A 13,877-nucleotide genomic window follows, 5' to 3' on the forward strand; every position below is an offset into this window, starting at 1 on the left:
GTCTATGTAGTTCCCTCTGTTTTTTTTTTAGCACCATAACTCTTAATTTAAGCACAGAGACTTGTAATTCGATATATTGTGATGGTCCACGATATTATTGTGAGAACTTTGATGATATATCACGATATTTCAGTTATTGTTACATCCCTAATATACAGAGCAGTGCCAAGTGACAGTGAGGCTTAGAATTGGCTTTCCTGCTGTGAGTCCAGAGTTCACTTGGCGCCCCCTGGAGGACACAGGTGTGATGCTGTAGGACACAGGAGGAACACTTTTGTCCTGAGGGGCTGTCACTCTCCTCAAACTACTAAAGTAAACTTTCTGTTATAATAATATTCTACAGCTCAATGTCTTTAAATTGCTCCTCGTGGACAAATAAAGTGATATTGATTGAGTGAAACCACAGATAAGTCACATTTATGTGAAATAAAATAATGACATACCCTGCCTTTCAAAATAAACCTCGACATCACATCTGCAATTTTAATCTTCAGCAACAGATTGTAAAATGGTAACCCCTCTGTAACCTTTATAAGACCCTATAGAACACGATGACATCACATGAACACAATCTATAGAGAGAATTCAAGGAAACTGTACTCACTGCTGTTCTTTGCACTGGATTCTATAATAACAAATGATCAGCGTCAAATAAACACTGAAATCTATTGGAATATTTAACCAACAGTGAGCAGAGCGGGAGGAGATAAAAGCATATGTTTACATCCCAGACTTTTTACATAGACACGCGATAAAGATATCATAACACAGCCTCTGGAGCCGCAGGATTTAATGAGCTAAACAGGAGAATAAAAGCAGCCGGGAGCGCACTTTAAGACTGATGAAGGCCAAAGCTGTCTCAGATAACCAGCAGCACTCCAAGATGGCTGCTCTGTGAACATTAAACTGTCTTCTAGATGCAGATGGGACACAGCCGGTAGAAAGCAGCAAGCCTATTCAGTATTCATCAATGAGCAAATACGGAACAAATAATTCTAATCAAAATGTATGTTTTTGTTACAGCAATGTGGAATGAGATGTTACAGTCAGAGCACATTTTAGGATAATGACTCTTCTCAGTTTTACTTTAAGAAAACATATTATGCTTGAGCCTGCAATATAGTTCTTATTATCTGAGACTCCTGTGGATCAATATGTTATAATCTGCACAATATTCAACTAAAACTACTTGGATGCTGTGTTTTGTTTTTTTTTGTTTGTTTGTTTGTTTTTTTTCCAACATGACATGCAATTCTGCTGAATTTTACACGTATCACAGATTAAGACTCAAGATCAAAATAAGTACATAGTAGTGGGCGTATGCCAGGGGGTGGTGAAAATAGGGGTTGATCTGCAATAATGTCTTGAAAACAAGAGATTAAACAAGCATGAATCACTCCAAATACAACTTTGCAAGGGTCAATGAGAAAGGAAAACAACTATAATATGGTAAAAACTCTCAAAAAAAGATTGTGTAGAATGCTTTAATACAGGGGTCATCAAACTAAGGCCGCTTTGAAAGGCCCCCTGTCGGCCCCCTGTCCCTCTGCCCTCCACCACTTGAACTGGACCCATGAGGTAATCCTCAAAAGTTGTCATGGCCTATTTTTTTTTTATTACTTTTTGGCAAATAATAACATGTCTGCATCTTGTATTTTGTTGATTTTTTTCAATGAAAAAATTATATTTATATGAAGTATTTATATTTATATTTAAATAATTATATGATGTATTTAGATTTGCTGCCAAATTTGCCGCTGAATATTCATTACCTGACAAGCTCGAGATCAAACAGTGACAGTGAACGCATGTGCAGAGTTTTGTAGTGCAGTTAAAGATCACAAAATGGCTTGTGTTAAAGTGCGAAAACTTGACAGAGAGCGCTGAGGTTTCAAAGAACAGTGGATGACCGATTCTTTTTTGTTCAGTGTAAGGAACGTGCAGTTTGTCTGATATGGAAAGAAAGTGTGGCGGTTAGATAATCTGCATCATCAGGGTCATACAATTCTGTTATACGGCTGACCGGACACCGGCCCCCATCACAGTCAGGAGTCATAATGTGGCCCCCAGAGAAAAAAGTTTGGTGACCCCTGCTCTAATACAAAATGTATAATGTAAGAAAGTCACTTCTTTAATAATTTAAAACAGTAGAGTTCCTTATGCTGACAGGGCTTGAGAGGATAGTATAATATTTAAAAATGAATCACTGAATCAAGTCTATTCTGGTGCCATCATGTGATCCATTACTTCTCTGTTTAATGCAGCTCTATGTTCAAACGCACACTTTTTTCCCATCCGCTCCTCCTATAAGCTCTATTTACGCTTACATCACAAACCAGGAAGACGTTTGGAAACATGCGATGACGACTTCCGGTGAAGTTACGGACACTGGGCTCACCGACCGACTGTGATCAAACCCACTGAAGTAAATGTGATCAGCGGTAAAATGAAGATTGCATACGTATGTGCTGTTTGGAATCATCTTGAATTTGGCGCCTCGTCTCTTCTAATCGCATGTAACCGGTGCACTCAGAGTCAGCGGGGAAATAAAACTGACGTGTGGTTGTAACTGTTGATTAACACTACAATGACATGGAGATGAAGAAAACTGGGATATTTTCAAATTTTTCCTAGATTTCGTCAGACTTACTACAGAGAACAAAGCCCGCCGGGAGTTGTTATCGCAGGTTTCGAAACGTCTTCGGTTTGTGACGAAAGCATGAATAGAGTCTATTGGCCAGTCTCTGCTTTGCTCTGAGTGAGTGACAGGTGCATTTAACCAATCACAGTGAACCTTACAGTTAAACCACGTTCCTTGTGATAATGATAGGACCTGGAAATTGATGCATGAGCCCACAGTAAAGAGTTTTTTTTAGCTGTAAGTGAATAAATGCAACGTATAGAAGTTTAATGCCACACTTTGGAACACCTCAAGCAGGTATCACACCCCATCAGCATTAAAAAGTTACACAGTGCACTTTTAACATTGGGTTTTCTCAAACAGTAAATTCTGTTGTTGCAAATTCTAAACAAAAGTCTAACTGGAATCCCTTCTGGAAAACTCTCAATTAGGTAGTTTTCCAAAACTATTCCACTAGTGCCCGCTCTGATGTGGAAACCAGTCACCTTGAGTCAGCGTCTTGGCGAGCGCTAACATCGGAGGTCAGGGAGCGTGCGCGGAGGTGGGAAAAACACGGTAATTGCCACATACCACAGCGAAGGGGTCGACCTGTCTGCGAGGAACAGGTTAAAGAAAAGTTTAAAAACACGCCCAGAGACATTTTGGTGTAAAAACGATCCCAGTGGAAAGAGCGGAGGTCAGGGTTGTCAAAAGTATGGAAGAGCGGATACTAATTAATACTGAAATTGAAAAGCGATATCGAAACTAGACACTCATCTGAGCAAGCGTCAACACTAAAAAAAGTCACATTCATAGGACAGAAATGAAGCTTTCCTGAATAGCTTTAGAATGATTTCGAGCTGTATCATTTCTAAAGACTCACCTTTCTACACTGGCTTTTAACAACTGAGGCGTATATTTCTTGTTGTTCATTAACTTGTTATTGTTTTCCATGTTTTTAGTAGTTGTATTGTGATTTAGACGGTGATCTTCCTTGTCTTTTCTATGTTTGTGTCCAGCACTTTGGCCAGCTGTAAAGGTTTTAGAGTGCTTTACGAATAATGTTGGTATGGTATCAAAACAAGTATAATAGTGCATAGACTTGTTACAAACCAGTGCAAGGGACAAAGGAAAGTAACACAAACAAGATGTGATGTAATATTAAGTGGCTTTTGTAAATGTAAATGTAGGTTAGTGCAATAACAAAAAAGGTATTTTACATAAGATAAATCAAGAATTCCCTATACAACTAAACAATAACTCTAATGGGATGAAGATAAATCAAAGAAAATACAAATCCCCAAGGGCCGAGCCAAACTGGCAGTTACAGAAACAAATACACAATTCACAAGAGAGACGGGACCACACCCCACCTATCAGGTGCCAGGGACCACACAGCCCATGCAAATTCGAAAGGCACAAGCAGTGAAACAAACGGGCAGCACCAGGGGAAGCGGAACCAGGCCGCGAGTCGTAACAAGACTACTATTAGGGAGCTGTGCATTATGAATATGAATGGGGGTGGATCATTTAAGTTTGTTTTTTATTTCCTACAAGGATGACTCAAATATACATTGAGTAATAATGTGTTTAATGCAGCTTTGTGGACATTTGTTTATGTTTTACAAAAACAAATCTTAAAACCACATGGCAAGTTTGCACAAACCATAAGCACTGAAAAAAACAGCTTTCTCCTTGTGCACTGATATGGTCAGCTCCTTTGCGAGGCTCCTCACTACGGTAGCCATAATGCTCCAATAATCCATCAAGCGGTGTGGCTTCCATAGTTACCAAAGTCAGAGCAACAGGAAAGTCAGATTTTTGAGCGCTGTGTACTACATAAAATTGGTTTGAGGTCAGTAAACACAACCAGAATGAATACATAAGGCGCACTGTCAATTTTTGAGAAAATGAAAGGATTTTAAGTGTGCATTATAGCCTGAACAAGTGCAATCAGAGACAGCAACCTGGTCCCCCAAGAGGCATCGGTGGGGGCAGTTCATCACCACGGAAGCAGTTTATGACGAGCCCAGCCCATATTACATGATCGTTATATCCACAATGCAATGTGTGTATCTGTACAGGTCCATGAACATTTGTGTGATATTGGTCACACATGAGAATGTCTGTGTTTATTTTTCTGAGATTTTGAGACCACTCCCGTTGCTCTAGCTGCATCCTTCACAGAGTCCAAAAACACATATTTGACCTTGACCGGTTTCAACCTGTAACATCCAGTGTACCCCGGTTATGTGTGCGTCAGCTTGTGTGATTGGATGAACATTTTAGGCCGCAGATGGTTCAGAAATTGTGGAAACTGCCTGTCCTTTATAATGGCGTGACCTTTCAATTGACCCGTATGACCTCAAATGACACCGGATTGTCACCAAACTTTTTTTTGCGGCATCAGGTACGGGGGCTTGATGCACGTACCAAATTTGGTGACAATCAGTCCATAAATGGTGGAATTATTGCGGGTGGACAGACACACAGACACAGAGTGAATCCAAAACCTGGTCAACCCTTCGGGGACCAGGTAAAAATACGGTACTCTATTTTTTATAAATCATGTACTGTTGGGAGGAGGGCATGAAGGAGCAAGTCTATCTGTATGTCTCTATGTGTGTATGATTTGTAATGTAAACCTGTAAGTTCTGTATTGTGTCTATTGTATTGTATTGTGTATTACTAAGGTTTTGTGTTTTTTGGACCCCCTTAAAAACGTGATGGCACATCTTAAGGGTCATGTTGGAAATGACTATTGTCTAAATAAATAAAAGTGTATTTCATTCTCATTGTGTGGTATCGGAATCGGTATTGAGCAGTGAGTAATAGAGTCTGAAATGTCAGTATCGTGACAAGACTAGTGGAGGTTGTTGAGCATAACTGTGGAACTTCTTTGTAATGATAGTGATGGTCCAGTGATAAACAGGCACACACGAACACAATGTGCTCCAGAGCTGGTTTTATAATAGATTTTAATGACCTTTTTTGTGATTTCAGTTTAGATCTTTGCAGCTTGGTTTTTAATATAATGGCCACCACTGATGAATGTTTATGTGGGTGAGTTTGTGTTGGAATTTCAGAGCTATTCGAACCCCAAGACCCAAGTAATTTATAACAGTTCTCCAGTAGTTATTATGATTCATGGATTTTTGGTAGTTAGGGCTATAGAAGGAAAAAGATTGAACACATATGAAGCTGAAAGTGAATAAATTGGTGAGGTAAATGAAAAAAGTACAGTGTGTGTTCATGTGGGTAACTTAATGTTATAGTTTTAAAGATAATCTGACCACAAAACCAAACCAAGATCCAGATTAGAATTCAAAACAGTTCTCCAGTACTGATTTATGGATATTTTTGGTAGTTGTGGAAAAAATAGAACATTCAAGCATACTTAAATAAAGCAAATTTGGTTAATCCTTGATCTCCTCATTTCCTCTCGCTGAGAAAGATTTCCCAAGTCTGATTTCTGAGTAAGATATGTTTTTTTTGTGAGTTTGCATGTTCTATCTCTGTCTAAGTCCCTCCCCCATCAATTCAATTTAAGTTTATTTATACAGTACATTTAGAGCAACTTTAGCTGACCGAAGTGCTTCACATAAAAGTCAAAAGTCAAAAATAGAGTACAACAAAGCAACAGCAGAATCCGTAGGTATTCAAGATCAACATCTGAAGAAGGGTCCCCAACGGGTGCAGCTCTGTGGTCCCTCACTGCTCCGGACAGTTACAAATACAGAGAACAAATTTACGGGGACAATAAAGTATATATTACAGTCTTAAAGTTGCACTATGTGACTTGGAGATGTTATTGCTTTGTCTGAAATGTTCCATAGTTTCACATTAAACCTTCCAGACCGACAGTGTGGTATACGACACCAGCGAATATGTTTTTTATAACCGCACATAACTTTCCAACTATAAAAGACAGAAACTTACTTTTTTATTCCTCTGAAAGATAAGACTTTTGGCTTTCCAAGTATATCATGCCCATGCTGCGTGCTGACGCAGGAAAATGAGTGTCCAGTAGGAACTTTGTTTTCTGCCAAACACATGCGCTCCATCCATTTTGACTGGGCTAAACCACTTGCCAAAGAGTGTAGTGAGTCAAAATGGTGGACTGCTCTGAGCGTCTGTGTTTGTAACAATTGAAAAAGCCACTCTAAGTGCAGTTATTTCTCAAATAAATGGAAAATTACACATCTTGGTCTGTGTAATTGCTAGGGCTGTAACAATATCCAAGTCTCACGGTACAATATCGTCATGGTATGAACCTCACAGAAAGCTCACGATATGGTGGGGAGGCTCATGATTAGGGATGTAACAATATCCAAATCTCTCGTTATAACATTTTCAGGATATACATCTCACAATACGATATTTATTTAGATATTTTGTGGAGCCTAAGTAAACTGTTAACAAGCTACTTTTTTCTCTTAAAATGCCTTGATAAAACTTAACCCAAAGAACTAAGACTTAAAAGTGCTTGGAACTGTTATTTCTTCTTGTAGTCTGCACTGAAATGGAGCAAAGGATCATGGTCTATGTAGTTCTCTCTGTCTTTTTTTAGCTATTGCTGCACCATAACTCTTCATTTAAGCAAAGAGATTTGTAATTCGATATATTGTGATGGGCCACGATATTATTGTGAGAACTCTGATATTTTTATTTGAAAGGTTTATTTCAGTCAAAATGTCCAAATCCAAATGTGATAAACACCATGGAAATGCAGGAAGTGATGTGGCTCTGTGCCCTGGACCTGACACCAGTTGTTTCCATGACTGCACCAGGAAAGTCATGGGGCCATTGCATTTTTTGTTTTTTTTGTTTTGAGGCAATAGGGATATTTTTAATTTACTTACAGACTTGATACTTTCCACTTTCGTAGTTAAGGCCCTAAATTAAGCATTTTTATGTCCAAAAAGTTGTTTATACATGTTTGCTGTGTGTTTTGTATGAAAGAGAGTGAATTTTATTTTCTGTATTCATTTGTATTTCTGGTCCTGTAGCTTTTATTACAGCCATATGACACAACTAGAGCATGCAAATAGTGAAATAACAAGTTGCGCTGAAAAAACGGATGTGTAATACTTCATTAGAGGCTAAAAGGGGGAGTTTTAAAAGCAAAATTAAGAAAAAAAATCCAGGTGAGGACAGATGTACTAAAAATGTCCTTAGGTCTGGAAGGGTTTAACTAATCTCTCTTGCATTTATCCAATTACACGTGGAATATTTCTACCAAAGATCTAGATTTTTGCTGTGAGTGGAGTTGCCTCTTCACAGACCTGACCTATAACTTTGCCTGGTAGTGCCATCTAGTGTATAGTCTCCATGATGGCACACTGCGGAACATTCCAGGCAACACAATAACATCTCCACAGACACAAACAGGGAATGTTCCATAGCGCACCTTTACCAGGACACAGACAGTGAGTGTGCCGTACAGAGACAGCAGACTCACCAGAAGAGCAGAGCCTGAGGGTGAGAGGAGCCATTAGACAGTCATAAATACACTAAAACAGCTGTGCAACTCTCAGATGATGCACGCAAATCTTCTGCTTGTCCAGGTTTGGAACTAAACTTGATAGAGGGAAGGTTTAAAGTGTACAATAAAATGTTAAATAGTTTATGATCATATACAGCCAACATTTGTTTTTCATCTAGATTTGGAAAGTACAGTTGCATTTATTTAACTTTTTAAAGACATTGTACTTTTGTAGCAGCATACTTTTATCACTATTTGAGTAATATTTTTATTTAAAGATGCATTGTAGCTGAATTTAGGCTGGCCAGAACGGTGCCGGTGCCGGTTCCTGCACCAGTTACACCGGGAACCAAAGTGCTCACCGGTGAATGACCCCTGAAGGAAGTGAACCCATGATGCGTCATCGACAGAGGGTGTGGATTTAACACCAAATAAAAACAAGGCCATGCGAAAGCGGATGTCACAGCGAGGAAAATAACAATCATGAACTGCATCATAGACACCAGTGAGCATTTGCACAAATCATTATTTATCTGCGCCAAGCTCTGCTACAACATCTGCTGTGGAGAAGGCGGCAGAGACGCCCAATCCAAAGATGGAACCTCACCAGGCAAACAGAGATATAGCAAATACTTGATCTGATTTTCAGCGTGAACACATCAGTTGGTTCGAGATTAGGTGTGGGAAACGGCACCGGCACGGTTCTCTGTTGGCCTGAAAAAATTAGTAACTTTTCTGGTAGAGGGTATGTCAAATTCATTTCTTCATGGAGATGTTATTTCTTTGTCTGGAATGTTCCACAGTATGGCATTAAACCTTTCTATCATCACTGAGACCAAATCAGACCAAGTTACAGGTTGAGAGGTGGAGAGGCAACCCCGCTCACAGTTACAATGCCTGTTTTTGAGGTATTTTTGAACTGTAAAAACTGTAAACCACCTGTAATTGAATAAATTAAAGTAGAGCTGTTTATCAAAACGTTACACAGTACTCTTACTTGAATAAAAATTGTCCTCTTCTGTAAGTCTATGAGTGACAAAATCTTCATGTTGACAGTATGAAAAGATTTGTACATTTGTTTCTTGCACCACTCCGTCAGATATAATTTGGTTTGTCTCATTTTTGTGTCTGTCCATTGAAAACAGATTAGAAATTAGACAGATTTCGTGTATTATTTAATATCTGTTCTTCAAGTTACATTAACTTAACTACAACAAATTATAAATCAGTTACTCTTTTCCCAAATACTTTTTACTTTACTTTGTTCTATTTGAGTATTATTATTTTAAAGTGACATTACTCTCAGCTCAAAGCAATTTCTGGTTACTCGACCCACCTCTGCACTCATCCTTCATTCACTTACGAGATATAAGATGGAAGAGGTGTCTTGCCCAAATACATATACAACAAAATGATGAGAAATGGCAATAGTCCAATCAATCTTTTACATTGCCAAATACCAACCTGTTAGTTAAATTCCAGCCAACTGTAAATTGGAAATACACTACCATGGATGTGTTTTTAGAAAATCTATAAAGAAGTATTGGATGATTTCAGCCCTGGAATTACCAATCTCTACAAAAAATGTAAAAAATGTAGCTGTTAACTTGACAACTACCATTTCATGGCATCACAAGTTGGAACAGAGCTTTTGAGCTTTGGGAATATAGATAGGCTAATAATACAGGATTACTCAAAAATGTGTGAATGAAACAAAACACAACTCCAGGTCTGTTTTTGACCATTATAACATGGCTCACAAGAATCCATTTTGTGTAATAGATGTAGAACCTTTAAAAAGTTACTCAAGTAAATGCAACTGAGCACTACCAAAACTAAAACCAGACTAAAATAGATCTAAACTAGGTCTAACCATGACTAGAAGCAAGATTACATTAAACTAAACTAATAAAACAAGATTCCTTACTCACATACCACAACAAGGTAACAACATTATAACATGGCTTAAAACTCTCAAGAGTAAAGCGTCTGTAATAGATTAAAGGTCCTATATCATGCAAAATTGACTCTTGTGAGCTTTGACCCATGATAGAATGTTGTTACCTCATTAAAAACATACCTGGTGTTGTGTTTTGTTTCATTCACACATGTTTTACTAATCCTGTATTATTAGTCTGTTACATGTCACGTAGAAACAGAGGGAGGATGCAGGGCTGCTGTAAAGTTTTTTTTAATAACAAAATTGAAACTAAATGACAAGCAATGACAAGACGAGACAATGACAATAGCAATGGCAATTGGCCAACAAAGGCCAGAGGAGAACACAGGGTATATATGGACACAGACAATTGTGAAACACATTAGAGTGGAGCAAACTATCAAGACAGGAAGTAAAACCCAAAACTGCAAGCAGACAGGACAAATGTCTAAATAAAACACCAAGGGCATGCTACACTAAAAGGAAAAGGATACACCAAAATCAGCAAAAACAACCACTGCAAAAACATGAACCATAACGATATCCAAATCTCACAATACGATATCATCACTGTATGAACGTCGCGGTACAAAATTTATTGCAATATTTTGTGCAGGCTAACAAAACTTAAAATGCTACTTTTTCCTCTTAAAATGCCTTGACAAGACTTAAACATGCTTAAAACTATTATTTCTTCATGTAGTCTACACTGAAATGGAGCAAAAGATCATGGTCTATGTAGTTTCCTCTGTTTTTTTTTTAACTATTGCTACACCATAACTCTTAGGCCCCATCCACTCTAGTATGTATTCGAGTTGTTTCGTTGTGGATGCAGTGTTCATTCACGCTAATCTGATGGAAAACGGCTCTAGAGACGGAACAATCTGGTGCCGCCAGCTCCCAAGAATTCATCTGAGTAAGGATGCCTGAAAACGTTGATACGCTGTAGGAGCTCTAGTTGCCGTCCTTATTGGACCACGTTACTCTGATTTGCGACTTCCTGATTTGCTAGGTTAATCGGTCATCCACACTCTAAGCCGCCATGCTCATCTTAAAATCCAGTGTTACGTACGTACAGTAACAACTGAACCTCGTCGTCAGTCCACGAATAGACTGTTTTCACGCTTGCCATCTTCCTCGGCTTGAAATCGGCTGCTGCAACTTCAGGCACGGTGCTCCACTTCCTTGTTTTTACTGCCCACATGACGTGATGATATGATGCCAGCCTAGTTATGTGACTAGAGTTTCAGGTGGTTTCGTGTTACTGTGTGGATAGGATTGCGAGAACAGAAACGACGTGTCTGAACGCAAGTAGTTTCTGATACGGTGATACAGTGATTTGTTTCAGTGTAAATGTAACCTTAATTTAAGCAAAGAGACTTGTAATTTGATGTACTGTGATGGTCCACAATATTATTGTGGGAACTCTGACGATACGATATCACGGTATTTTGGTTACTGTTACATCCCTATAACCTAAATCTGCAGGGTTTGTGTGTTAAACATGTGCAAATGAAACAAAACACAACTCCAGGAATCTTTGTGATGATGAAATGTTATAACATGGATCAGAAAATAGCATAACATGGGCCCTAAATTATGACAACATCGCAATAAAGTGTTGGAAATGCCAGCCTGTTTCCTGGACTGAAGCCGTGTTATGATGAAGGGGCATACTTGAGCTCCCTCTACTCTGGCCCTTCTATCTTTAGACAGGGGCCGCTGCATGGTGAGTTCAGCTTTGGTCTGTCAGACATTTTTATGAGGAATTTAAAGAATGCTCCAATGCACCGGCGTACAGTCATCTGTCACGGTGGTACAGGAGGTAAGCTAAGCCCCCGAATCTGTTTGATAAAGCTGAAAATCCACTCTTCATTTTTATGCGAAGTTTGATCGGACCACCTCATGCACGGAGCTAAAGGGGTCAGAGAGGGCTTGTTTAAATGGAACATATTACGCCGTTTTCTGATCTATGTTATAATGTTTCCTCTTTAAACACATACCTGGAATTGTGTTTAGTTTCACACACAAATGCTGCATATTTAAGATCAGTTTTTGAACTTCATACACCTTTACTAGAGTCATTTGGATCATTTCAGACCCAGCATTGCCTGTCTCTACTGAACTAAATGTGAATGGTTTCATGACATCACAAAGTGGAACAGAGCATTTTGAGCTTTGGAGATGTAGACAGATTAAAAAAAACAGTATTACTCAACCATGTGTGAATGAAGCAAAACACACCTCCAGGTTTGTTTTTGAACAGAAAAACAAACCTTGAACAAGCCCAAAGCAACAGATCGATCCCAAACCAGTAAGTCATGGACATAATCTAGAAGTACATCAAGCCTAAACCAGGACAAAACCCAGACTAAACCAGGACAAAACCCAGACTAAACCAGGACAAAACCCAGACTAAACCAGGACCAAACCCAGACTAAACCAGGACAAAACCGGGCTACGGTGGTCCATCAAACCATGCTAAAAAATAAAGTTTCAGATAACCTCGATTAGAAACCTGCATCAGGTTTTAGCATCCAAAAGATGATTTAAGAAGACATTTGGAAGAAAAAGGAGATGTTTTAAAGGTTGCTCAAGCTGCATGAAGTTACCAGGGAATTGACTAATTTTGTGTTTTCAAGTAACTTTTTTTCAGCCTGATTCATCAGCCAGTTTCACTTCATAGAAACCGTCTGACCTCGCGGCATTAGGAGTCGGTCGCTCAACGTTAGGTGGGTACTTTTTTATTTAACCAATCGCTGGTGTTTGGTCGTGGTGTATGTAATGCGCTGCTAATAGGGCTAACTGGTATATTAAACTTTTCCAAAATCCCGTAGGAAGAAAGGCAATAACGTCTATCCTCTTGATAAAACTCACCAAACATTCTCTTTGTTCCGGCTTTAAATCCTCGATCTCGGGAATTGTTGCCAACACAGAATGTATGGCTCTTCGCTGATTGGCCGGTGCACGGGCTACAACTTCCGGGGTTCTTGCAAACCGTCTAGTGTATTCCGATTCCTGACCTAGTCGCTGGAGAGAAATGAAACTGAGTGGTGCCAGCCTGACTAACTTTTTATGGACTTTCTAAGTAATTTTTATCCAAGTTTCGGTTTGTGCTTGCAGAATAAAATGACAAATTATTTGAATATGCCTTACTTATTTAGTTCACTATGTTATAGTATAGGGCAGTTTTCAAGTGTCTGGAGTAAACTCTAAATATGAATTAATTTACATAAAATCGGGACCGAATATTTTGGCCAGATATGGAACCAAATGCAAAGGTTCTAATCTAGAGAAGCTAAAAAAACTTTTGGACCACTCTACAAAAAAAACGGATTAAACCAAGGCAAAACCCAGGCTAAACCAGGACAAATCTCAGGCTAAACCAGGACAAAACCCGGGCTAAACCAGGACAAAACTCGGCCTAAACTAGGACAAAAACCAGACTAAGCCATGACAAAACCCAGACTAAACAGGACTTGATCAAACTAAGTGGACTTTCCCCATTTGAGAGTGGAGCCCTGGCCTTGAACTGAGCAGAGCTGTAACACACACCTCCAGAAAGAAGCCTTTTAGAGGAATGGAGCATACGGCAGACAGGAGCAGACAGAGACAGGGGCAGACAGGGACAAACAGGGGAAGACAGGGGCAGGACAAGGGCCAGACAGGGGCAGACATGGGTAGAGGCGGACAGACAAGAATGGGGACTGATAGAAGCAAATGTGGGCAGACAGGAGCGGAAAGAGCAGAAGGAGCAGAGGGCAGATGGTGGAGACAGGAGCAAATGGACAGGAGCAGACAGGTGCCGTGGAGCAGACAGGAGTAGACAGGAG

General features: G+C 39.3%; 1 protein-coding gene across 1 annotated transcript in view; it reads right to left on the reverse strand.

Moving 5' to 3' along the window:
• Positions 1-13,877, reverse strand: part of plekhg5b (pleckstrin homology domain containing, family G (with RhoGef domain) member 5b) — a 196,708-nt gene that overhangs the window by 134,209 nt on the left and 48,622 nt on the right.

The sequence above is a fragment of the Boleophthalmus pectinirostris genome, unplaced genomic scaffold, assembly GCF_026225935.1.
Source record: "Boleophthalmus pectinirostris isolate CB_2022bp ecotype Guang Dong unplaced genomic scaffold, ASM2622593v1 HiC_scaffold_8, whole genome shotgun sequence".
NCBI lineage: Eukaryota > Metazoa > Chordata > Actinopteri > Gobiiformes > Gobiidae > Boleophthalmus > Boleophthalmus pectinirostris.